The sequence below is a fragment of the Argiope bruennichi genome, chromosome 1 (genome assembly GCF_947563725.1).
Source record: "Argiope bruennichi chromosome 1, qqArgBrue1.1, whole genome shotgun sequence".
NCBI classification, from domain to species: Eukaryota; Metazoa; Arthropoda; class Arachnida; order Araneae; family Araneidae; genus Argiope; species Argiope bruennichi.
Window position 1 is genome coordinate 110,327,875 of NC_079151.1, and position 25,339 is coordinate 110,353,213.

A 25,339-nucleotide genomic window follows, 5' to 3' on the forward strand; every position below is an offset into this window, starting at 1 on the left:
TTTCTTAGAAAAATAAAAACGTTTTAAAAGGAATTTTTCATTTAACACCTTTTTTAAAAAAAACTGTTTGAATTTTTTTTCTTTAATGGTATGTTGTAATTTCAATTTAATATTTTAATGACTTATGAAAATTTTAATAAACTGGGAATTTGATTTTATAGAAAAAAAACATGAGCGAAATGGAGATTTTCTTATCATAGACGTGCTTTTCATATTCTATTTAACTTGTTTCAAATTTCTCAAATTTGTAAAAAAATAAAATTAAGATATGAATTGAAATGGATATTTTGTTGAATTTTTAAAAAAAAACTTTTTTAAAATTTATTAATGATTATTTATAATGCTACATAGAAAACTGATTATCTATTTACAAAGAAGTCTTTAAGACCGAGATCAAAGGAAGATTTTACCTAATGAAATTCTCAATTCAAAGATTTGGAATTGACTCAGACATAAAAGAAAAACGTATTTACTTTTAATAAACACTTTTTAAAAAGAAGAATCGATATTTTATTTTGATCAAAAGGAAATTTTAATATCTTTTAATTTAATTTATGCGTTTCCTTTTTCATTGATTGATTTTGCCGAATCTATTTATAAATTAATTTTATCGTGCTGAAAGTTCACGAGATTCATCACATATATAGATTTTCAATAAAACTTCGAATAATTTTTGCATTTTGTTATTGTTACTCTCTATTTTATTAAAAAATAACACCTGTTCTCCTTCATTTAATGAATTGTAAGCATATATGTAAAGAGATAAATTTCAAATATATCTTCATAAAAATTGCTTCATCTATTCATGTCCTTCCATTAAATTTATTGAGATCGCAAAACTGTAATACAGAAATAATGACCGCTTCATTAAATTTGAAAAGTCTCGAATACTTCAATGAAATTAACATATAATAAAAAAAGAATCAATAATTTCCAATTAAAAAATGTTCCTCAATATACATATAAACACCTGCGGATATGGTTAACTACATTGAACTGTATTAATAAAGACGTTAAATTGTAAATATATGATCTCATAGATTATTTTTTTCTTGCTACAATCTAATTTGAGACATTTACACATTCATGATTGACAAAATAAATTCGACGCAAAATTTTGAAGAAATTAAAATTTGATGAAATTTCAACAATTGTTTATTCGTTAGTTCAGCGATTCTCACCCTGTGGAGGGGGGCGCGAGCACACTAGAAGGGGGGTGCGAGAATATCCAAGAGAAAATTTTATTTTAAAAAATTGATTAACTGATTGAAAGGAAAGCACACATGCACATAGAAAGCAAAATACATTTTGACATATTTAATAACTTATTAAAGTAAAACAATTTACAAAATAAAAACTTACTTAATCAAAACATACTCAATTAAAAACAAATTTAATAATTATTAGTGACTCCCTTGGTCATGTCTTGCAGAGCAAAGGTTTTCGAAGGAAGGCTTAATATTAGAAATAGCCACTCTCAGTTCTGTTTATATATTTAGCCGAGATATATATTCTGTCTTCAAAGACACCACAGCAGAAAATCCAGTTTTATAAAGGTAAGATGTTGAAAATGGTAATAGAATGCGAAAATCAATTGTTTTTAGTGCAGAAAAATCATCCTCTACTCCTGCCCAAAATTCAAATAGTGATTTATTACTAAATTGCCTTTTAGTTTCGCCACTTGTCGTAGAGTCTATGATTGTTTTTCCTCATCAATCGAGAGTTCTTCGGGAGTATTATAAAATGGATCCCTAACCCACTCGTAACTTTCTATCAGTTTGTGGTCAGCAAGAAAATACTTTTTTAAAATTCTTTGTCAGCATGGCTAAAGGATTTTCAATGATTACGAAAACAACTTTTACATGTTCTTCTTCATCCTTGTAAGTTTTAGTACAATCATTCACGTTTGCAAACATTGTTAGGTGTTTTTTTTTTTTTTTTATGCTAAATTTTCTACAAAAAGCATTACATTTTTCCCTCGTATCCATCATATATGTATTTGCTCCTTGAAGTAGAAGATTCAAGTTATTTAATTTCTCGAATATGCCGACCAAATAGCTCAATTGCATCACAAATAAACCATCGCGAAAATTCTCGGCCTCCGGTCTGTTTTCTTCTTCTAGAAAAATGGCGATTTCTTTTCTTAATTCATAAACACGTAAAAATTCCCCACGTGATAACCATCTTACCTCGCTATAAAATAGTAACGCTGAATATACTAAACCCATGTCTTTACAAAGTGCGGAAAAGATTCTCGATTTTAGGGGTCTTATTTTTATATAATTTACTATGGGTACAACCGTAGTCAACACAATATTCAGACCAAGACTCATTTCTTTCGAAACCAAAACTTCTCAGTGGATCATACAATGTGTCCAGATGCACATAGGCGATATTTGTTTTACAAATGCTTGTATACCTTAGAATCTTCCGGACACTGAACGAGCACCATCGGTGCATATTCCGACGCAATTTTTCCATTCTATGTTTGCCTCGTTCATGAAATCATTTAAAATAGCAAATAATGCGAGCTCTGTTGTTTTGAGTTCTTTTGGTTTGCAGAAAAGTAGTTCTTCTACTACTGACATAGTATCACAAAATCGAACATAGGCAATTAAATGAGCATCTTTATTACTATCTATTGCTTCATCAAGCTGTAATGAAAACAATTTGTCGCGCAACTTCGAGAAAAACTGACACTATACATTTTCAGCTATATCGCCAATTCGACGGGCAACAGTATCACTACAATTCACTACAATTTTTTTGAAAAATTATCTATCTCCAAACATAGTTTCTACAATCTCAATTGCTGCTGGAGAAATAAGCTCTTCACCAATGGTGTGAGGTTTTTTTACCTGTGGCTATTTTATATGAAACTTTGTAAGATGCAATTAAAGCTTTTTTATTCATAGATAAAGTTTCTTTAAAAAATGATTTTTGATTTTTATATGATTTTAATTTAATAATTCGAAGAATTCTCTGGGTTTGTTGACGTACTCACTATGAAACGTTTCCAAATGTCGTTTAAGTTTATTAGGTTTCATGCTGTCTATGGCCAACATTTTTGAGCAAATGATACAAAGGCCTTTCTTCTTCATTTACTTCAGTACTGGTAGATCCAAAATTTAAGTATTCTTGAGAATATTTTCTGTATTTTATTTTCGGAACCACGCTCGTCTGCTTACTTGTTGATGCTTGATTGTCGTCTAATGCTCGCTTACTTCCGCTTAAAAATTTATCCATGAGTCTGCATAAATCTGCTGCCGTGAATATTTAATATGGTGAATTCTAATTAACACGAAAACATATATAACATACACATTCACGATAGAGTCGATAGCGATAGAAAGATCGACTCGAATGAGACTGGCCGGATTGAAACTTGCGTTATCGAACATTTTCTTTATTCATATGAGAAAATATTTACTCTGTTTATGTTTGAGACGACATCGGTCGTGTGGATTCCCTTCCACAAACATTACTTATTTTTTTCTCTGTTGTTTAGTCATGCTTCTGTTTTATTTCTTTTATTATTATAAAAAATGTATTCACAGTTTCTAAATTTATCTCACCCCGTCTAAGTTAACTTTCATTAACGAATTTTTCTACTTTCAAATTCTTTTAACATTATATCCTGTTTGGCTTTCATTTGAAAAATTATATTTATATTTTCCCAGCTTTCATTCGTATCATCTGTTAACCGCCCGCGTTGTAAAATGGCAAATGTGGTTTCTCGCCAACATTGGTATATTTTTACTCTTGTTTTGGCAGTAAGTTAAAAATAATTTTAAAACAGAATCCAAAATTCTCAATATACATTATTGTTGTATGCATTTTATTGTAAGCGGGGGGGGCGATGAAAATTATGATTGAAAACTGGGCCACGAATACTGAAAGGTTGAGAAACCCTGCGTTAGTTCATTGATTTAGAATGAGTTTTTGTAAAGGGTAGAAAATGTTAGAATAAGTTAGGAAGTGTAATTATCTTTATGTGAGAAGATGTATTAAGAGCAATGCTTCGTAAAACATTGATCTTTGATTAAAACTGCTGAAAAATAAAGAATGAATAACTGTATTCTGAAACTTAGCTTAAATTCTCGACAGGGACTGGCCAAAAGACCAAGCTAACATGGATTATATTAAACAGCCAATGGATTATTTATTTGTTCCTGTATAGAATGATACGAACTTATTTTTTTCCTCTATTATTACATATTGAAGCTCAGAGAAATAAGATATTTCAATTTGTATCCAACTATAAAACAGCATAATTGCATATTTATATCAAAAGCTGATAAATTTGCATGAGATAACGTTTTCCAATGTTACATTCATTAGAAAAGAGTTGTCAGATTTGAACCGTCATCTACAATGGATATAGATATTGAAACTCCCAATTGATTAAATATTATGCTGTAAAAAAGGTAGCAAGTAGTAAAAATATTGCAGTTTATGATATTATTTTTTATAAAATTAATTTAGATTTTCGCAGTTAGCCACCAAGAGTTTATATTTAAACACAAACAAAGTCTTATTCAAAGACAAAATATAATTGGGAAGATTTAAAGGAAATGGCAATATATGTCATTATATCTTCAGGGTGGAAAATTGCTTCCCTTCATTTTTTTTTTATAAAATGATTGTACTGAAAGAGTTTCAGGCGAAAGTTAGGCGCAATTTTTGCTGCTATTGCCAAAATGTTTCCCTAGCTGAAAAAGAAACATCAAATGTCGATCATTTAAGATATTAATGAGGCCATTATCTTGAATTAGTAGAATAGCCCAGGAAGAAGTTAAACTATTATAGTCGTTCTCATGAAGTGGAATTGAAATAACTTAAAGACAAAAAAAAAATGTATTAAAGAATCAAATTCTGATTTAAAAAAATACTAATCCTTTGTACTTTTGTGTCATCAATGCCAGAAAAAAAAAGCAAACAAAAGGTATGATTGCGGATAGGGTTTTTTTTTTTCTACTTCAGTTTTACATTATTACATTGTATATAGAATTCTGTCAGAATAAAACACGTTTTTAATTTACTTAACTTTTAATTAATTATGTGCTACAGTTACGGAAGGTAATGAACCATTCTTATTTTCTCAATTTAATTTATATATTTTTCATGCTAGAGTTTCTTCTTCTTTTATTTGCATTCCTTATTACGCTGATTGCATTCTTCAACGGATGTAGAAATACAAAACATTCTTCTACATTTCTTTTGCTAAAATTACATTTCTATTATTCAAATTTAAAAAAAAAATCTTTAATTCATTCATACTTTACAATTTATCCTCTATCAATACCATCCTCGCTTCATTAAAAATACAATAAGAGAGTGACAAGAATGAAGAGGAAGAAAATAATAGAGACAATTTTTGAAACGGAAATAATAAGCATTTTTTTCCAATAAAATAAAAATAAAATGATCCCTTCATAAAGTAGGTAAAACACAGAAATATTTATATTTCAAATGATTCATATTCCAAATGAGTAGGGGGATCAGATTCATTAAAAGTTGTTGCCTTGTGTGTAAAATTATCGAATGAAAAAAGAAGTATAAATATGTTCACTCATATAAATAACTTAGAAATTCCATTTAAATTTTATATTCATTGCAACCACGTAAAATAAAGATCGTCTTGATGGAAATAATTTTTTGACACATTAAAGATCGGTAAGGTTTTATCAATAATTTTGAGATTTTTTTTTTTTTTTTTTTTTTTTTTTTTTTTTTGTCTCAAGATGAGAATAATCATATCTTCAGGAAAAATATATTAAAAACACTAATTTTTTTTGTCTTAAAGAAAGCCCCCTCCCCCATTTATATATATTTTTTTTCATTTCCCTGTGAAACTTATTTTGTAAATATCTTTAAATAATTTTAATTAAATCACATTTTAAATTAAAGAGGGTTCTTTTCTTTAGTTTGATTCTACAGTTTCAGAAATTAATATCTCAATCAATCAGTATATAGAAAGTGCATTAGTAATAGAATTTGCTAGTTTAATATACGCCCAATCCGTATTTTTTTTAACCCAAGCACTGATTGATATAAAAGGCAAATTAAATAATCTCCAAATTTAACCTAATACAATATTGTTAAGGATTTACTTCCTTCGTCGGGGTTCTTTTTGATTTGTTGGTCATGCAGATATAAACAGTCCTTTAGCGACAAAAGGCTCATTATCCTTCTCCTTAAGGTTCCTGTATCCAGTCCTTTAGTGATTTTATTTACTCACGAAGAGACGAATACACAGACGACAAATATATACAACCGATGTGAAGACAGGATGGCACACAGCAGCACACTTCAACAAACAGTAGTCCACAAGTCGTAATCAGTAGCAATAACAGCCACAGCACACAAAGCGGTCAGACAGAATTCAGCAGAAGAGGAAACCTTCGTAGCTTCACCCACTCTCACCTAAGTCTCTCCAAACGGCTGCAATTCTCTACTGTATCTTCGCTTAAGCTGTATCCAGCTGTTGACACATTACTACACGACTGCTACTTTGCACAGGACTCGATACTGCTTCCCCAATAAACACAGACTCGTCGCACAGCTCATTTCAGCAATAGTTTGAGCTCCACACAAAGCTGGATTATTCCGCCGTTGCTTCGTTATCCTCTCGACGTCTCGTTACTTGTCTTCGACTCCAACTCCTATTCATTGCAGCTTGAGACTGCCGGCGTTTTATAGTTCCCGGGAGACTGGCCGAGAAGGTTCGGAACCAATCAAGCGCATCTTGGTTGCTATTGGATGGGACGCTAAAATTCTAGAAATTTCCAGTAATAGCTATTTTATCGCCAAAGTCGCCAATTGGTCCCCAAGTTTGTCGCCAAACTCTGAGATCACTGACACAGCACCCACAGGGCTGATCGTAAAGCGGTCCTATCTTACGATGAAATTATTTGTACTGGGAAGTAACATTACAAGTTAGTAACAGTACGATTATTGTAAACTCAGAAAAATGCACAAATATTAGTACAATTACAGATATAAAATTCATAGTAAGAAAGAGGCCTACATCCTTATGTGACAGTATCATGAGAAATAATTTATTCAATCCGGTAACTAATCCAAGGACTTAATGAATATTATTTATTTTTAATAGTTTTTAACTAGTTGATTCTGATTGCTAAGTAACATATTTTTCCCTGAATTTCTTAGGATCAGAAAAGCAATGAAACCGCTGTATCAGCTTGAGAATGTTAATATATATCCATATGTATACTTTCCCATAAAATAAGAAAGAATGCTTTATGTTGTGAAACCTCATTTCATCTAATAGTTCTTAAAATAGGACGACAGAACAACTACTGCAAATTAATCTAATCAATTCTTCATCCGATTTTAGAAACCAATCTATTAACCGCATAGCAATTTGGTAGTTTAAATTGAAAACTATGCTGTTATTCCATTCTGGTTTTATACAAAATGAGGAGGAGATTTTATTCCATCTTGTTTGAGTTTGCTTCCTTCATTTGCAGCGTAATGATTTTTAAAGTTAAGTGCAACTTTTGACTGACCTTTCACTTGCACGAGCCTTATGAAGAAGTTTAATTTTTTTAATCAGCTTATGTGAATAAAAAAAATATGCAGACACTTTTTATAGCAGACGTTAAGATTTCATTAAAAATTCTTGTAAAAAGTAACTATCAGAATGGGAAAAATTTTATAATATATAAACCAGCAAATGCAAAGGAATAAACTATAAACAACAAATATAGACTCTCATATGTTAAACTCACATATTAAAAATATTTCCTGTGATATTTTAGATTTTCTAGGCAGACATTTTAAACTATATGCGTATCTCTCACTTCAGGAAACAACGAATGCCAGCAGATTATGAAAGCAAAACATTTAACATATAGAGAAAATATGGAAAGTTTCTTTTTAAAATATGTTTAGGACCAATATTAAAATACTGTCCAAGTCTCGGAAAAGCAAATGTAAATACTAGAAAGAAAATTTATATTCAATAATCAATACAAATTCATATTAGGGGGATCTAATTTTAACAAGGGAGTTGCGATATTATATATATATATATATATATCGTATATCTCTCTCTCTATATATATATATATCGCATATATAACACGTCATACCGAGACGGCGTCTGGAAATCAGCATAACTATAAAACACAAGGCTGGAAATGGATCTGTCATTCGACGCCAGTAGCTTGCTATCGCTACCGGATCAAGCATTGTTGGTTAAACTCTTCTATAAGAACGGTGAATCCGCAACTAAAACATTACGACAGTTACGGACGGTGAAAGGAATTAAGGCGAAGAAAAACCCAATTTCATTGAATGGGATATTGAATTCAGTTCACCGTTTTGAGGAAATGGGAAGATTAAAGGATCGTCCACGAAGGGGCAGACCATTCGTCAGCGCCGACCGCGTCCCTGTTATGAAAAGGGTCATGAGAAATGTAGCAGCCAAGACTTCAACAGAGGTTTGCAGTGTACGTGAAGCAAGTAAAGTAACAGGAATTCCAGACAGGTCGATCTGACGCATTCTGCACGAAATCTTGAAATTGCATCCTTACAAGATAAAGGCATTTCACCAGTTGTTGCCAGCATATTGCGAGAAAAGCCTTTACAGCATGGGTGCTCGCACAAATGGAACGTAGCACAGAATGGTTATTGAACATCATGTAGACAGATGAATCCCACTTTTCGTTGCATGGGGGCGTCAATACACAAAACAGTCGTATCTGGGCGATATCAAACCCTCGTGCGTACACGACCAAACCACTACATTCTCCGCATCTGACTGTTTCGCGTGGTTTGACTGCGTCCTTTATTCTAGGCCCTTTCATTTTTGAAGAGAGTTTCACTGTATATCCTGTTGGAAAACCTGTTCCGTCACTTCAGAACGCTATCTTAGGCTTTTGCGTGACCACGTTATACCTGCTTTGCAGCAAAGGCGTCCATTATCTTCCGTCACCTTCCTGCAGGATGGTGCCCCGCCTCACGTTGCTAGTTCCGTTAAGACGTTCCTCCTAGATACATTCACCGAGGACAGAGTGATAAGCCGAGAATGTAAGAATGAGTGGTGTGAGAATGAGTCGACAGATCCTGCTCCAGCGGACTTTTGGTTGTGGAGATACCTAAAGTCTCGTGTCTACCAGAGCTCTCCTGCCACTTTGATGGAACTAAAAGATGCCATTCAATTTGTCGTCTTTTGCCGACATCTTACAAGCCCCAATTGCTTAATATCTTGTGGTGAAGGTCATGTTGAGCATCTTTTGCTTTAAAATAAAATGTATTATAATGTTACTGTGCTCTGTTTTCCTGATTTGCATAAACCGTCTCGGTATGACGTGTGGGCGTCATCTATCGGTCATTTTCTAAATACACTTTTTTTAATGGAAATAACAAAATCCAAAGGCTCTCTGAACATATTCCCGCAAACCGCAATTTTTTCGAGCATTACTTTTTTTATTATGATATTTTGAAGTTTGCCCGAATTTATGCCGTACACGGTATATATAGATGTATATGACATTTTGAGTCTTAAATTGCTGTTTAAATATCACTGGATAATATAAAATAGAAATAGAACTTGAGAAGCATTAATAACATTTATACGATTTCATTTCTATGAATAACACATATTACAAATTCAGAACAGCTTACCACTATTCATTTCTTTAATATAATTTTAGTCATTTACCAGTCATTATGAACGCAGAAATTGCTAAAATAGGCAAGCATCAAAAATCTTGAAAAAGTGTTGATTTTTGCTAGTAATGATAGAATTAGTGTACAAAATTTTTCTGTATCTCTAACATCTACAATTAGTTGCTTTTCATCAACCAAAAAACAAATCAATGACTCCCAAATATTGGACAGGCAAATGCTTAAAGGAACATTAAAATCATTTTCCGATCAAAGCCTATTCTTTTCTAGCAAGAAATTCCGAAAGATAATTATGCCATGTAGTTGCAAGAAATGGGACACAATCATGAAGTTTTTCATGCCTACAGGTCAAATTTACTTTGTCTTAACTGCTTAGTTGGATACAATTTCTTGGTAAATGTGAAATTAAGTTTCAGTATAATTGGAAAAAATGTAAAAAAAGTCAAATCATGTAAACAAAGTGGCATGTTAAGATTTAGTAAATTAATCGTAAATGTAAAACTGAAACAAATCATTCTGAACCTTAATAAAGCCTTTTAAGTTTCTGAAAGGCAAGCCGCTGCGAATAGTAACAAAGATACTGCAGATGAATAAAAGTCATAACTGCCACATGTGTCAATTCTTCTGTATATGTTCATGGATTCAATCAACAGGCATACATCATTATGATACATGATTCTGAGAAGCTACAACTCTCTCACTGAAAGGAATTTGTAAGTTATCCCCTTTTTCTTAAGTTTCCGGGATAATCTAATTGTTCTATAATCGCGACATAATGGAAAAGGAAATTAAAGATGAGTCTTAATAGCAAACATTAACGATGATACCACGGATTATATCGCATCATGAAGTACATAATCGTCAACAGCTGACCTCCAGTGTGTAATGATATCTCTTAATCTAATCTAAATCCTAAATTACTTTTTTTTAAATTTTTATCTTAATTTATCCCATATTAAATTCATTTTAAAACTGTATATTACCCCTTTTTTAAAAATTAATTTTACACGCACTCTATAAAGCTGCTATCTTCAGTATTTTCTCACGCTCCGTAGAAAGAGATAAAAATTCTTAATGCTTACAACATTCTTTTAAAGATACCTAAATTTCCCTTTCCTAATCTATACGTGTCAAAGAAATCCCTATGAAATTCTCATAGTAAAATGATCGAAGGGAAAAATGTCCGTCTCTTCGTGATGTAAACGGGCGTCAGTTTTATCATAACTTCATGTGTATAAAATATCTCCCGTAATAAAATAAATCAAAGTTACAAAATTTTAAAATGTTTCTTCTATTCGGCAACAAATCTATTAAAAATATGTTTACATATATATAGCGCGTGTTCCATATAAGTAACCAAACAGTTTTACATTAAGAGATAAACATAAATGAATAAGGCAAGAAATGTAGTGAAATCACATTAATATTCACAGGTGGAATTATCCGTTTCAACCGCTCCGTTATGAAAGAAGTTGTTACATAAATTTAATAGAAAAATGATAATAGTTAACGGGAAAACTTCACCATTCCCTTTAATATCAATATTTTAAATTGGAATTCAAAAATATTTAAAGCTCATCAATCTTAAAAGTATAAATGGTTCTGATCTAAAATCCATTAAATCATCAATCCTTCACCAGTTATTCCCCCTAACAAAATTTTTACCTATTATCTCCGTTTCCAGAAATAAATGTTGCTTTCACGAGGCTGATTTTAAAAGCAATATCTAGAGCATTTATTTTTAAAGGACAGAAAAAAAAAATAACCTGCTTAAAAGAGACAGCACCGTTTTCAACTTCCATCCACAGATTTCACATAACTTTTAAAGAGGATCTTGAACGTCAGTACACAAAAGAGATCTTAACTTTCGTACATTATCGTTCTTCTAAATGATCTCTGAAAATAGTAGTTTCATGAAATAAATAAAACCATCAGTAAAACTTTTTTATTTTCTTTTTATCCACTAAAATAGATTACCCCCCACCCACCCACCTCTTTTTAACACAACATTATTTCCATCGATTCTGTTCTTGCCAGTTCTGTTAAAACACCAAATACGATTCATGAACAATGCTTAATAGAACTGAAAGACATTAGGACCAGGACATTAATTTTTATCGATGTTGTAGTAATTTCGTATTCTACCGTTCGACATAAAATGATTTTTATTAAATAAAGACAGCCCTCGTTTATGTAGAGTTCAGCGATTTTTTGGATTATATACAATGTGCAGGAATTTAAACCACCAATGAGTGTGCTTATCATATTTTGATGCTTGTAAGAGCATTTGTAAATTTTTTTGTTTATTTGGGGTCTTAAAAGACATTTTTAAAGTGTTTGCTTTCCAATTCTTTAAAACTCTTACAAAAGATCTGGAAATATGGGTGTTACGCACAATATAAAATTAGAAAAAAAATTGAAACATTGTTTTGAACATTTGGATGCCAGAATCACATTCAAATTAGGTTTACAAGCATTGCTTATATATATATATATATACAAAAGTATTAGAATCAAGTTAATAGGAATATATATATATATATATATATATATATATATATATATATATATATATATATAATCTGACATTGAAATCACTGCATGAGAAAATGGCATTTAATTACAGGGTGTTTACATAACATCAAATATCTGAGATTTTCTCCCCACAAAAGAAGTCGAGAACTAAGTTAAGCATTAACAAGTAATATAAAAGAAATTAATCAATTCCTTTTTTTGCAAGAATTGAACTCTCATTCTTCACCTTGATGTGAAAAAAACTGAAATCCTTGCACTTTACCGATTGAACTACTGCCTGTTTATTTCAATTTTCATTACAAATTGACAAAACTCTATTTAAAATATTAAAAATTAAGTAAATTTAATAATTAGGGAATTAATATTTGAAAAAAATGAATTAACATCAAGTGTCACCCACTGCAAGTTCAAAAAAATGTATCTGAACTTGAGTGGATGAATAAAAAGTATTTTATTAACAATTGAAAATTTGAACAAGATATATATATATATATATATATATATATACGGAGAGTGTGAACTAATAGTAGAAATTGAAAAAAATAAGATTTCTTCGAGGCAGCCAGTTTATCAGATGAAGCATTATTTCTAAACATCTTTTATTCTCAGAATAGGAATTTTATTTTAGGTAACGAAATAATGCTCCATGCCACTTTGGGTCACAGTAAATGTAGTTATGGAATTTCGGCAGATCAAAGTAATCTAGACTACACTCCAAAGTGAAAATAGGAGAAGTTGAGAAAAGATAATTTTTGGCGGTGAATGATCATACATTGTTGAGAAACTTAAAAATTTGCCATTCAATCAACACGTGTCTGGAAATAAAAAACGGATGCAAAAGGAAACAAAAATAACCAACAATCGTAAAACAGACAAAAAAAAAACACGTGCAACAGCAGAAATGTGCGAATAATATCGAAAACTGAGATCCAACTTCGAATGAGATTAGCTAAGTACTTATTTCAGTAGAAAGATAGAAAAGGATATTATTTGGTTCTATTTTTGTATTTCTAAGATGATATTATGAACCCATATTTCAAGTTGGAAGTTTATAGGGAATGTTTCTGTCTCATGTTAAAATTTGTAATCTTATTAATTTTGGTTAGCATTTAACAGGGTTTTCGTTTCAGTTTCCTATTATTAGAAAACAAAATATCAATACTACCTTTGATACCATATTTCAGAAATTTTCTTTTTCTAAGACATGGATATATTTTATGGATGTGTAAAATCAGCCTTTATATTTACAAAAATATTTTATGTATATACAGAATAATGTTTGAACAAATAAATCTAGCAACTTCCTAATTGCAGACATTTGAGCAACTGTCAAGGAATTATTTATACTGCGTTACATTTAGTGTCTTAGTCAGGAATCAGTGTTTTAAAAATTACCTTTTGATGCATAATTTAAAATTGACAGTACATTAAATACGAAAGGATTTTTTTCTGCAAATTGTAATCTGTATTTAAATTATTCTTAAGAGATTCAAATTAAATTATTTCTATTCAGTTTTTCTTAATTCTATTTGAAATGAAGGTCAATTTTCTCTATCATGGAGTCTTTTATCCCTGTTTATTTTTATTCAGTATATCTGTACATGTCATTTCACTGACAGGGCAGTTGCATTTCTTATCTAACATGTCGCGATTTACAGTATGGTCAGACTTTCATAACTGCTTCTTCATACATTTTATCCTTGAGGGTTATCCTTGGACAAACGGAAACAGAATGACAGATGGGTGAAAGGGTTGTATTCTCTAACGTTGCCAGAACACCACCCTTTCAACTGAAACAGATGGAGAAAAAAAGAATAAATAAAAAATCGAAGTGTAGGATGACGTTTCTCTAAAGAAAAATGCTTTTCAGTATTTATTTTACTTAATTTTTTTTTATCTGCAGCTAAGACGGCTTATTAAAGGAAATTTCAAAGTAGATAAATGCATATGTTGGTTATCGAGGTAACAAAAAAGCTGATAATCTTGCCAAAGCAATCATCATTGAAAATTATCAATTAAAGTTCTTAAACAGCTTAACGGAAATACTTTTACAGAAAGGCCAGAAGCTCTCGGACAGTAGGAGACACTAAAAAGGTCTAAACTATAAAAATATAATAAATTAACTATGAACAAAGGATATAAACAAAAACAATGACTTACTAAGTTGCCTTTCTTTGCATAACTTATTCAGAAGTTCATAATACTATACCACATACATGCGCTGCTTTCAATAAAACACAATGAGATGCATGGATCGTCTAATATTAAACAGTGAAAACAACTATTATTTATGGCTGCGACAGTTAAGATACCAAAGACGGCAGGGAAATGAGCAGATGATAGTAAAAATGTCAGTTGCTCATTAATGCTACAACAGCATATATACTATAATATTACCGATAAGAAGCATTTTGAATCATGGCACAAATTATACTAAAGGTGCATCTTAGTCATTGGAGAAATAAAGTGCATGAGAGAAGTATATGTTCTGCAAATTGGGAATCAGTAACTTTGACAACATTATGATACGAAATGCTTTTTTTACTGTCGAATCATATCCGTACCCACTTATGTTATTCAATTACAAAACAAGTATGCGTACTTGCAAACCCAAACTAAATTTGAGTTACAATTGAGTAAGGAAGAGAATTTCCGGAGGGCCTACCGTATAAAAACAAAAGAAACTCCTACATTTAACTTTCTAAATAATGAGATGAACAGCAATCTGAATCGATTCAAAAAGAGCGTGAGAAAAACAGAAGCAATTTACTCCGAAGAAACCTGCACCTAATTTGGATCCCACTTGTTCCCATCCTTCCCTAAAGAGCTTAATACTGAAATAATTAAAGCGGGAAATTCAATTATAAAGTCAGGGAGCTTTCTTTGCCTAATTAAAAGAGGCAGAGATTGCAATATATAGATGGTAAAAAAGCTGAAAACAAAATTTAACTATGCGTCTTTGTAACAAGCATTCTCTAAGAAAAAAAAGAAATCTAGAATCGATCACTTTTGTGTCTTTTTTTTTTTTCTTTCTTCTCCATTTTTCAAAAGAAAACTAAAACGACCAACATTTGATTCATTTGATGGAAACAAATTCTAAAGTTATTGGCAATAGTGATGATTTAATCTAGTTTCAATTTTAGAGAAGATAAAATCGTTTAAAATTCAGGATGTTAGATATGATATCTGGATAAATGTAATTTTTAATACTTTTTAATATAAGAGAAAAGTCATTGGATAGCTTGCTTTTCCTAGGTGCTCTTGTTGCCAGTAACCATTAGAGATATATACAGAAATCCTTTTTCATAGTCCTTATGTTCATTTTTTATATTATCTTTACATTTATTAAGTCTAAATTCGAAAACATCAAATTCAACTAGAAGCTATCTTCATAGCTAGACATTCGAATTACATTTCTGCATTGTGTACAATTTCAGTACAACTCTTGCAGCAAAGAAACACATGAATGCTCTACTAAATCTGAAATGGATTTTAGATTAGATATTTAAAAATCTATAATGTCTCAAGAAAATTGGAAGCAATTATAATTTACCACCAGAAACTACATAACATTTTTACTCATCAAATATAGTTTTAATAGCTTTAATAATGCTAAATATAATTAGATATTACTGATGTTTAATTTTTAAAGTCACTTTTATAAGAAAACGGTGAAATGAACTTTTCGGAAAAATGATTTATGTAAATTGTTTATTTTGCATCAAATATTTGCTTTGGAAAATATCCTCAGAAAAATGAATAACTTTTTAAAGAATTTCTCTTTCAAAACATGTTTCAGAAAAACTGTTACACTTTTATTCTATTACGATATGATGCAGTTTCAATTTAAAATTTTTAAAGACTTATGAAAAATTTAGTAAAAAAAGGGATTTATTTTTATAGAAGGAAAACATGAGCGAAATGAGGATTTTCGTATAACAGGCGTGTATTTCCTTAAATAGATTTTCTGTTTATCATTTTTTCGTTATTTTCCCAAATTTGTTGAAAAAATGAATTTAAAATATGATCTGAAATTGGTATTTTGCTGAATTTCTAAATTAAATTATTTTTCATATTTATTAATGGCTGCTTATAATGCTTACATAGAGAACTGATTATCTATTTACAAAGAAATCTTGAAACCTGAGATCAAAGGAAGATTTTACCTATTGAAATTTCGAATTCAATGATTTGGAATTTTCATATGCATAAATGAAAACTCTGTTTACTTTTATAAGCAATTTTTAAAAAGAAAAATCAATATTTGATTTTGATCAAAGGAAAATTTTAATAATATATTTTTCAATTAAATTTATTATTTTTCGCCTTTCATATATTTGTTTTGCCGAATCTATTTTTAAATTAATTTTATCATGTTGAAATACTACGTTAATTTTAACATCACATGCATAGATTTATTAAGACTTTGAAATTTTTTTAATATTTTATTGTGATTCTTCCAACTTTATATAAAAAATATGTTTTCCTTCTTTGTATTGAGGAGAAAAACAACTGTAAAGAAAAATAAAATCAGATAAATTTAATGAAGAACGCTTTCACATATTAATACTCGTGGCATTTTCCCAGAAACTCATTTAAAAAAAAAGGAATTGATATCTCAAAATCGGAAAATAGAAATAAAACAGAAATAATGACCATTTCATTAAATTTGCAAAATGTTTATAAAGTTCAGTAAAATAAACAAATAATAAAACATAATTAATAATTTTGTAATTCTTAATGTTTTCTTCTATAAGTGATTTCGCTTAAATTTAAATAAAAAATACAGATTGCGAATTAAAATTTAAGATAGTAATTAAAGAAAATTACCATTTTCAAATTTTTTAATCTTTTAAGTGAATATATAATATTAAATTAACGTGACACTGGAATATTTTTGTATCAATATATGTTTATGTTATTACATATTAGTTGGTTAAAAAAATGCGAACGGTTATTTAAGCTATTTACGTTAATTTTAAATCAAATTTACAATTAATTTAAATTAATTTAAAATTTTAATTTAAATTAATTTAAAATTTTAATTTAAATTAATTTAAAATTTTAATTTAAATTAATTTAAAATTTTAATTTAAATTAATTTAAAATTTTAATTTAAATTGAAATTAAAATGTTTAAATTTGATCTTTTGAGCATATAATTTTAAGTGTAAATGGAATGTCAAGAATTTGCAGCGAACTCATGCGAACAATACAATTTAATTACCGAAAAATACCCTATATGCTATTCTTATAAGCATGTGATTATGTAAATATACTATGTGCAAGCTATTAATTAATTTTTCATGAACCAAACGCAAACTCTCTTTCAATTTAAACGCAGCATGATAAAATAAAAAAATCCTAAATATGCATGAATATCTAGTGAATTTCGGTTTCCGAAATGATGACTACACTAATATTAAAGATGTCAGTTTTTTACACTAATATTAAAGATGTCAATTTAGTGTGTCCTGATACCTTACTTTTTCTTTCTGCAGAAAAAATTGAGACGTTTACACATATACAATTAAAAGAATAACTATCAACTAGAAATTAAAATTTGGTGAAATTTTAAGTATCCTTTATGAGTTATTCATTTAGATAGAATGTATTTTTAGTGTATATTAGAAAGCATAATTATGATGATTATGAACATATTAAAGGATATTAAACTTTGCCAATAAACTCTCTCTTTGATTAAAATTGTTGAAATCTAATGAATGAACAACTACATTATGAAACCTAAATTTAATGCCCGACACGGACTCTACAAAAGATGCCAAGAGAGAAAGCTACCATGGATTATATTAAACAATCAATGCATTATTTATTTGCTCTTGTAAAGAACGATACGAACTTATTTTTTCGTCGATTATTACTTATTAAAGTTTAAAGATTAAAATAACTCAATTCATATTAAGCTACTGAACAGAAGAATAGCAGGGATTCTGAGACCAGAAGCTGATAATTTCCATTATATAATTTATTCCAATGTCACAGTTATTAGGAAAGAGTTGCCACTCGCGAACTGTCACCTACATTGGATATCGATATTGCAACTCCTAATCGATTAAAAATTATGCTGTAAAATAGGTAAACTGTTGTAAAAAAATGTATTTTATGAAATTCTCAAAAAATGAAACTTTTTATACAGTGATTTAGATTCTTGCAGTTAGTGAATAAGAATTTACATTTGAATACAATCAAATACAAATTTTTTCAAAGATAAACGTATAATCAGACGGATTTAAAGTAAGTAGCAATGTATAGTATTATATCTTCAGCGATAAAAATTGTTTCCCTACGTTTTGTTCTTCTATAAATTGATTCGATTGACAGTCACCTTAAAGTTAGGCGCATCTCATTTTATTTTTGCTGTTCTCTAAAGGCTTCTCTCACTGAAAAACTAACAATTATCAATTGTAAAGCCTTGAAACCCACGAGACCATTATCTTGAATTAGAAGATTAGCCTAGAAAACAATTAAAATCAATAGTAATTGTCTCGAAGTGTAAATGTAACAAATTAAAAAAAGTATTAAAGACATCAAATATTGTTTTAAAAACCTTGTTCCATTGCAGTTTTGTATCATAAACGATGGTATTTATGTTAGAGGGTGTCTTTTTTTATTTGAGTTCTAAATTGCGTTGTGACTTATGGCACTTCGCAAGACAGCTGGTTGCTTTAATATGCTGACGATTTAAGCCGTGTGAGCGTCCCTTGCTTTTTAAGTAGCGCCGACTAGGGCCAAGAGTACGACTTAACTATTTCATAAGTCACATTCTCTTGTACAAGCTCTGTTTACAGGATAGTACATTCATACACCTCACAGATAGAGCACAGGAGAGCAACCATACCCGAGCCCGGACTCGAACCCGGGAACCCTAGACCACGGGACTACGCACTACCTCTATGCCAGAACGCCGCCTTGTATCGCCTACAGATATTATTTCAGAATCAAACATTATTTTTTTATTTACTTCAGCTTAAATAAATTATGTGTTATAATTTCAGAAAGCAATAACCTAAATTGGATTGGATATAGGTTGTATTCGGATTTTCGTGGAACCTGTTTTCTTAATTTGATAGAGATATTTTTCGTCTTATTTTTTACTGTTTAAAGAGTATTCCCTTTAATGCTGATTTTATACTTTAGCATATGTAAAAATTACAAAATCGCTTACACATTTATTTTGTTAAAGTAACATCTCTATTACTGTGCTTTCAAAAAAAATTTAAATTCATCAAGTTTATAAATTTCAATTCCTTTTAAGTTCAAAATCTACAACTTTTCCTTACATCATTATTTTCCATCAATAAAACAGTAACAGAATTACAACAGTGAGTGTTAAGAGAATTTTAGAGACATTTTTTGAGATCAAAGCAATAAAGGTTTACTTCCATAAAATAAAAAAATTAAATAAAATGCGTGTCTTGTAAAGTGGATAAAAAATATAAATACCTCGTTTTTAAATTATTAATATTGTAAATGAGAAGGGGGGTTAGATTAAATAAAAGTCATTGCCTTGAGAGTACAACTGCCGAATAAAAATATAAATAGAAACATATTTAATAAGTTCTTGTTAAGTTCGTCTTCCTTAACCTTCCGGGATCATCTGAATGGTCGTCAACGCATCAGCATGGAAAATGAAAGCAAGTATGAGCCCTAAGAGCAATCACTCGATGACACGTATGACACGAAGTATATCATATCATAAAGTGAGGGCCGCTGTGGCCTGATGGTAAGGTCTCAGCTCCGGCTCCAGAGAATTTTAGGTTCAAGACCTGATTTCACCAAAGAACCGTCCTGCAAGCGGGGCTGGTGCATGTTAAATCTTTTAGGGCCAATATCTCCCCGCTGGCGTGCTGTAGTATGAAAATTGGATTTGGGTGCTAGCTCAGGTGCCGTCGTAGTCGTCATCTGACAGCGGTTCAAACTTATGAACTCCGTCCCGAAATAGCCCTAGTGTTGTTTTAAAGCGGGACGTTAACTAAACTAAAACTCAAAAAGTATACCGTTGTGTCCAGTCGATCTTGCAGCATTAATATAGTCAAATTTACATATATAATACATACATGTAGGAAGGATTTTTTTTTTCAAATGCGATTCCAGAGATTATGACAGTTAAATTAAAATAAATTAACATACACATTAAAATAACTTAAAACACTTGCACTTTACACTCACTTATAAAAACACTTACACATTAAAATAAATTAAATGTTTCTTATCAAGTAAACATGTACAAATTCTTTTAAAAGAAGATTTACTATACAAAAGAAGAACGTGAAACAGAAAACATACTTCATCGGTTAATTATGATTTTTTTTTCCTGCAGAAATCCAAACTCCATGCTTAGGACGATATGCACAAAAATGTTAGTAACTTTTGCACGGGAGGCATCAAAATATTTAATCAGCTACATTTAATTTGTATGAGTATGTAAATCCGAAAATAAATAGATTTTGGATTGTTAATTAATATAATTTATAAATTTGTTGTAAATATCAATTAATCAAATCATTAAGTTAAATTTAATAAATATTAATTCATTTTTCATCTTTTTAAAATAAGTCACGGCGTTTTTTAATAGATGTAATGTTTATTTTTCCTAAATCCATAAGCAAAGCAATTGGGGATTAAAAATTATATATATTAATTAAAGTAATAATACAATCAAAATTAATGGGTTATATTCGCATCGTAAAAATTAGCTTATAACTCTGAGGCTATTTAATAATTTATACCATATAAGTTACTAAACAGTTTTTCACATTTTGATTGCTTAACATAAATGATTAAAGACGAAATGTGTGAAAATCAAATTAATATCAACAGGTGGAATTATCCGTTGTACATGTTCCGTTATAAAAGAAGTTGTTACATTAATCTAATAGAAAAATGAAAATCTTTTACGAAGACACTTTAACACTCCATTTAATATCAATATTTTCTATTGGAATTCAAAAATATTTAAAGTTTACCAATAGTTACAAACGTAAATGGTCCTTGTCCAAAAATCCATTAAGTCATCGATTCCATTCCCGGTTCTTCCACATAATAAAGCACTTCCCTATTAACTCCATTTACCGAAATAAATTTTACTTTCACAAGGTAGATTTTAAAAGCAATATATGGAACATTTATTTTTAAAAGAAAGAAATAAAAAAAAAATAAGCTGCTTAAAAGAGACAACACCGTTTTGAACTTCCATCCACAAATCGCACATAACTTTTTAAGTGCATCGTGCCAGTTGGTAAAACAAAAGCGATCATTATTCTTTTCCTATATGATCTTTGAAAATCGCAGCTCCATGAAATAAATAAAACCATCAGAAAAACTTTTTTGGATTTTCTTTTAATCCATTGAAATAAAGTCCCCCGTCCTCTTTTTAACACTACATTACTTCCATCTATTTTTTTCTTTACCAGTTCTGTTAAAACACCAAATACAAGGCAAGAGAAATACCCAATAGAACTGAAAGACATTAGGTTTAGGACATTATTTTTTATCGATGTCGTAGAGATTCTCCATTCTATCGTTCAACATAAAATGCTTCTTTTATCGTATAAAGACAGTCCTGCATTTATACAATTCGGCTATTTATTGCATTATATGTAATTCGTGGTGATTTAAAACACCAATGAATATCTTTATGATATTTTGATGATTGTAAGAGTAATTACAGAATTCCTTGTTAATTTGGAGGCTTAAAACAGATATTTAGAGACGTCGCGTTCTAAATCTCTAAAAAATCTGTTTTATTCAGGGTTTTTTTTCTAGTTCAAAAGAAAGAAAATTTTCCATATATTGAATTTTTTTTCCTCTTTTTCTTCATATTCAATACGTCTCTACATGTCGTTTCACTGACAGGACAGTTGTATTTCATATCTAAAATGTCGTGATTTACAGCATGGTCAGACTTTCATAGAAGCTTTCTCATATATTTTATCTTTTCTTCAGTAGGAAGTGAGGGTCATCTTTGGACAAAAGAAAACAGAATGACAGATGGGTGAAAGGGTTGAATTCTAGGCAACCCCCTCTTACGTTGCCAGAACATCACCCCTTCACTGAAGCAGCTGGAGAAAAAAAATAAAAAGAAAAAAATAGAAGCTATGCGATGAAGTTTTTATAAAGAAAAATGACTCTTTTCATTTCGTGGGTTGGAACTGAAATATGTGCATTTCAGTTTTTGCCTATGCATTTTATTTGTTCTATTTTATTTTTTTCTATCTGAAGTGGGTGATGGCTTGATAAAAAGAAAAAAAACTTTCAAAATCAGAGATATACAAATGTCATTTATCTGAAATGATTTAATTAAGAATACTTATTTTGTTATCCTATATTAAACTCAAGTCAATAAATCGATGTTATATAAATATTTCTTTTTACGGATATAAAAGGCTTTGAGCCAAGTTTTAAGAGCCATATATTCAGATGAGTTCATTTGATTATACGGCTCATTAATTCTCATAATTCTTGAAAATATCATATTGAAGTATTCAGAAAATAACTGTATTCGAAAAAATTGCGTTTAATTTTCTGCGTTAATCAGTAATATGAGATTAGTGAAAATTTTTATTTACCATTGGTTTAGAGATGAAAAGGCAGTGAAAGTATATTTTACTTTGACGGAAATGAAGAAACATATATATTTTTTTTCCAGAACCACTCTAAAGAAATGATAAAAGAATTTATATATTTATTTTCTCGCAAGAAGTATATAAAAGGGAAAAAAATGAAATCATCAAACATTCCAAGTCGGATGTTTGTCAAATATATACATTTCATATATATATTTCAGTCTCAGAAACTTGTTTTTGGAATTATGTATGCCATTTCGTCTCTCTGTCGCACTGTCTGTCTATATGTGAACACAAAAACTAAAAAAAAATCAGCTGGATGACTGTAGTTTGGTATATAAATTTTACACCAAATATGTACAGGCTTGTATTATATTTTGAGTGAAATGCAGTCTGAGGAATTTTTTTCTTTTCCCTGTAAAATCGGACATACTGGTTTGAACGTTTAACATGTTGATTCATAACATATTTTCTGCGAAATCTTTGCCCTAGACTGGTTGTTGCTTTTCCTGTACCTTTACATGTATCTGAAAGCGATAATTCAAAAATATTGCAATTTATATCAATGGTTCAAAGTTTTAGCACCTAAAGTTCATTTTTTATCAAACTTTGGACCAAATCTGTTAAGTGTTGACCGTTTATCGGTTTGTAATTTCCTAAGCTTATAAATGAGATAGCACAGAAACACAGTAACGTAAATAAATTAACATTTAATATCAAATCTTCTAACTACAATTGTTAACTAAAATTTAATATAACTTACAATTTAAGTTAAATTTTAGCTTCAATTTGTGAGTAAAAACACGTTCAAACACGCATTTTTTTTTCTGCCACATGTGTATTAATTACATTCAAAGATAACTCAGCAAAAATAAAATAGTTGTGAATTAATATATTGTTTTAGTTGAAATTTGATTCTCCAGATGTGGCGCCATCTAGAACTCAAATTGCGAAAGACTTATTTTTAGATTTTATAATATTTAAAATAATGAATTATGAAAAGTAGTAAAAAGTAGGAAAATTAGAAATCTAAAACAACAAAAGTTAAAAAGGTTTTAAAATTCATTTTTTTTTTCATTTAGTAAAGATGACTTATTTAGTATTTATCAGAGAACAAACATATCAGAGAACAAATTAGTATTTAATCATAAGGAAATCAAAATGAGTTAAATGAAGAAACAATAAGTTGCGGATACTTATCGAAATTTAAAATAAAATATTAAGACGTTTAAGACATTTGTTGATTTAAGTATTTCAGTCAGAATCTCAAATTTTACAATTTTGTTCTAACGTATCTTTATTTTTAATTAAAAATTATTTTGAAGTTACAAATCAAAAATAGTAATAAAATAATAAATTACTAAGAATTTAGATATTTATTCTTAAAAAAAACTCACTAATGCAAGCTAGAATATTTTATATTTTTGTAAAATTTAATAATAAAAGATTGCTACGAATTTGAAAATTTTTCTCTCAAATTAAAGATGTTAGGTACTCATTTTTTATTCAGAAAGATTGTTTCTGAATCATTTGGAATAGTGGACCTTTGGACACATCAAAAAAGTCTTTCGATTTGATATTTTGGATTAAAATAGTCTTTGGAATGTCAGAATGAACAAGTTCCATTTCTGGTTACAGTTGAGGAAATGCCCAATTTCAATAAATCCTCTTCCGAAAAAAAAAGAAGAGGGTATTATTTTTAGTGATAATTTTTATTGAAGACAGAAAAAAAACTTGAATATTCATATATAATATTAAAAATAAACCGCTTTATTGCTTACCACAGTTTATTAAAATGAAAAGCTTGCATTTTTATCAAAAATTTGTAAATCAAGGTAAATAAATTAAAAGTTATTCGGAAAAATTAAGAAAATGAATATCATGCGTTTTCGGATTTTCTTTTTAAATCCTGATTTTTACAAGAATATTATTTTTTTAGTTTAATTTGCCTGAAAACAGCTTTCAAAAAATATTTTTTAGTGTTTATTTAGTTTTAATGATAATATTGTCAAAAAATCATGTTCTAAATAAATATTTCCCACTATTCAAGTTTTAAATATCATTTTAAGAAAATATTTAAATAAAAAATAAAAGCAAATGGTTTATAATCCGAAGATCAAAATAGAAATTCTAAAGGCAATAAAAGAATGATTCTGGTGCATTTTCATTTTAATCCTAATAATTAATAAAATAATTTTTTTCCTTTCAGATTTCTTGAAAAGAAATTTATCTTGATAACTTAACTTTAAATCTTTATAATGACGCAAAATTCATTTCTTAAATAAGTATTTTTCTGATTCTACTATTCATTCTTTCAATACCCTTCTAAGAATAGATTAATAAAGAAAAATAGAAATAAATAACCCTTACTTATCCTTGGCATTACTCTTTTTTTCCTTCCAATTTTGGTCTTCTTAAATGTCATTAACTTGCTGACAAACTGTCTCGGATATTCAAAAAGTAATAAAGAAGAAGCTTAAAGATGCCTTTGTTAACTGTAAAATGATGTATGTTTCATGGCGGTATCGATCGTAAATGCCTCGTGGTGATATTTTTTCAATT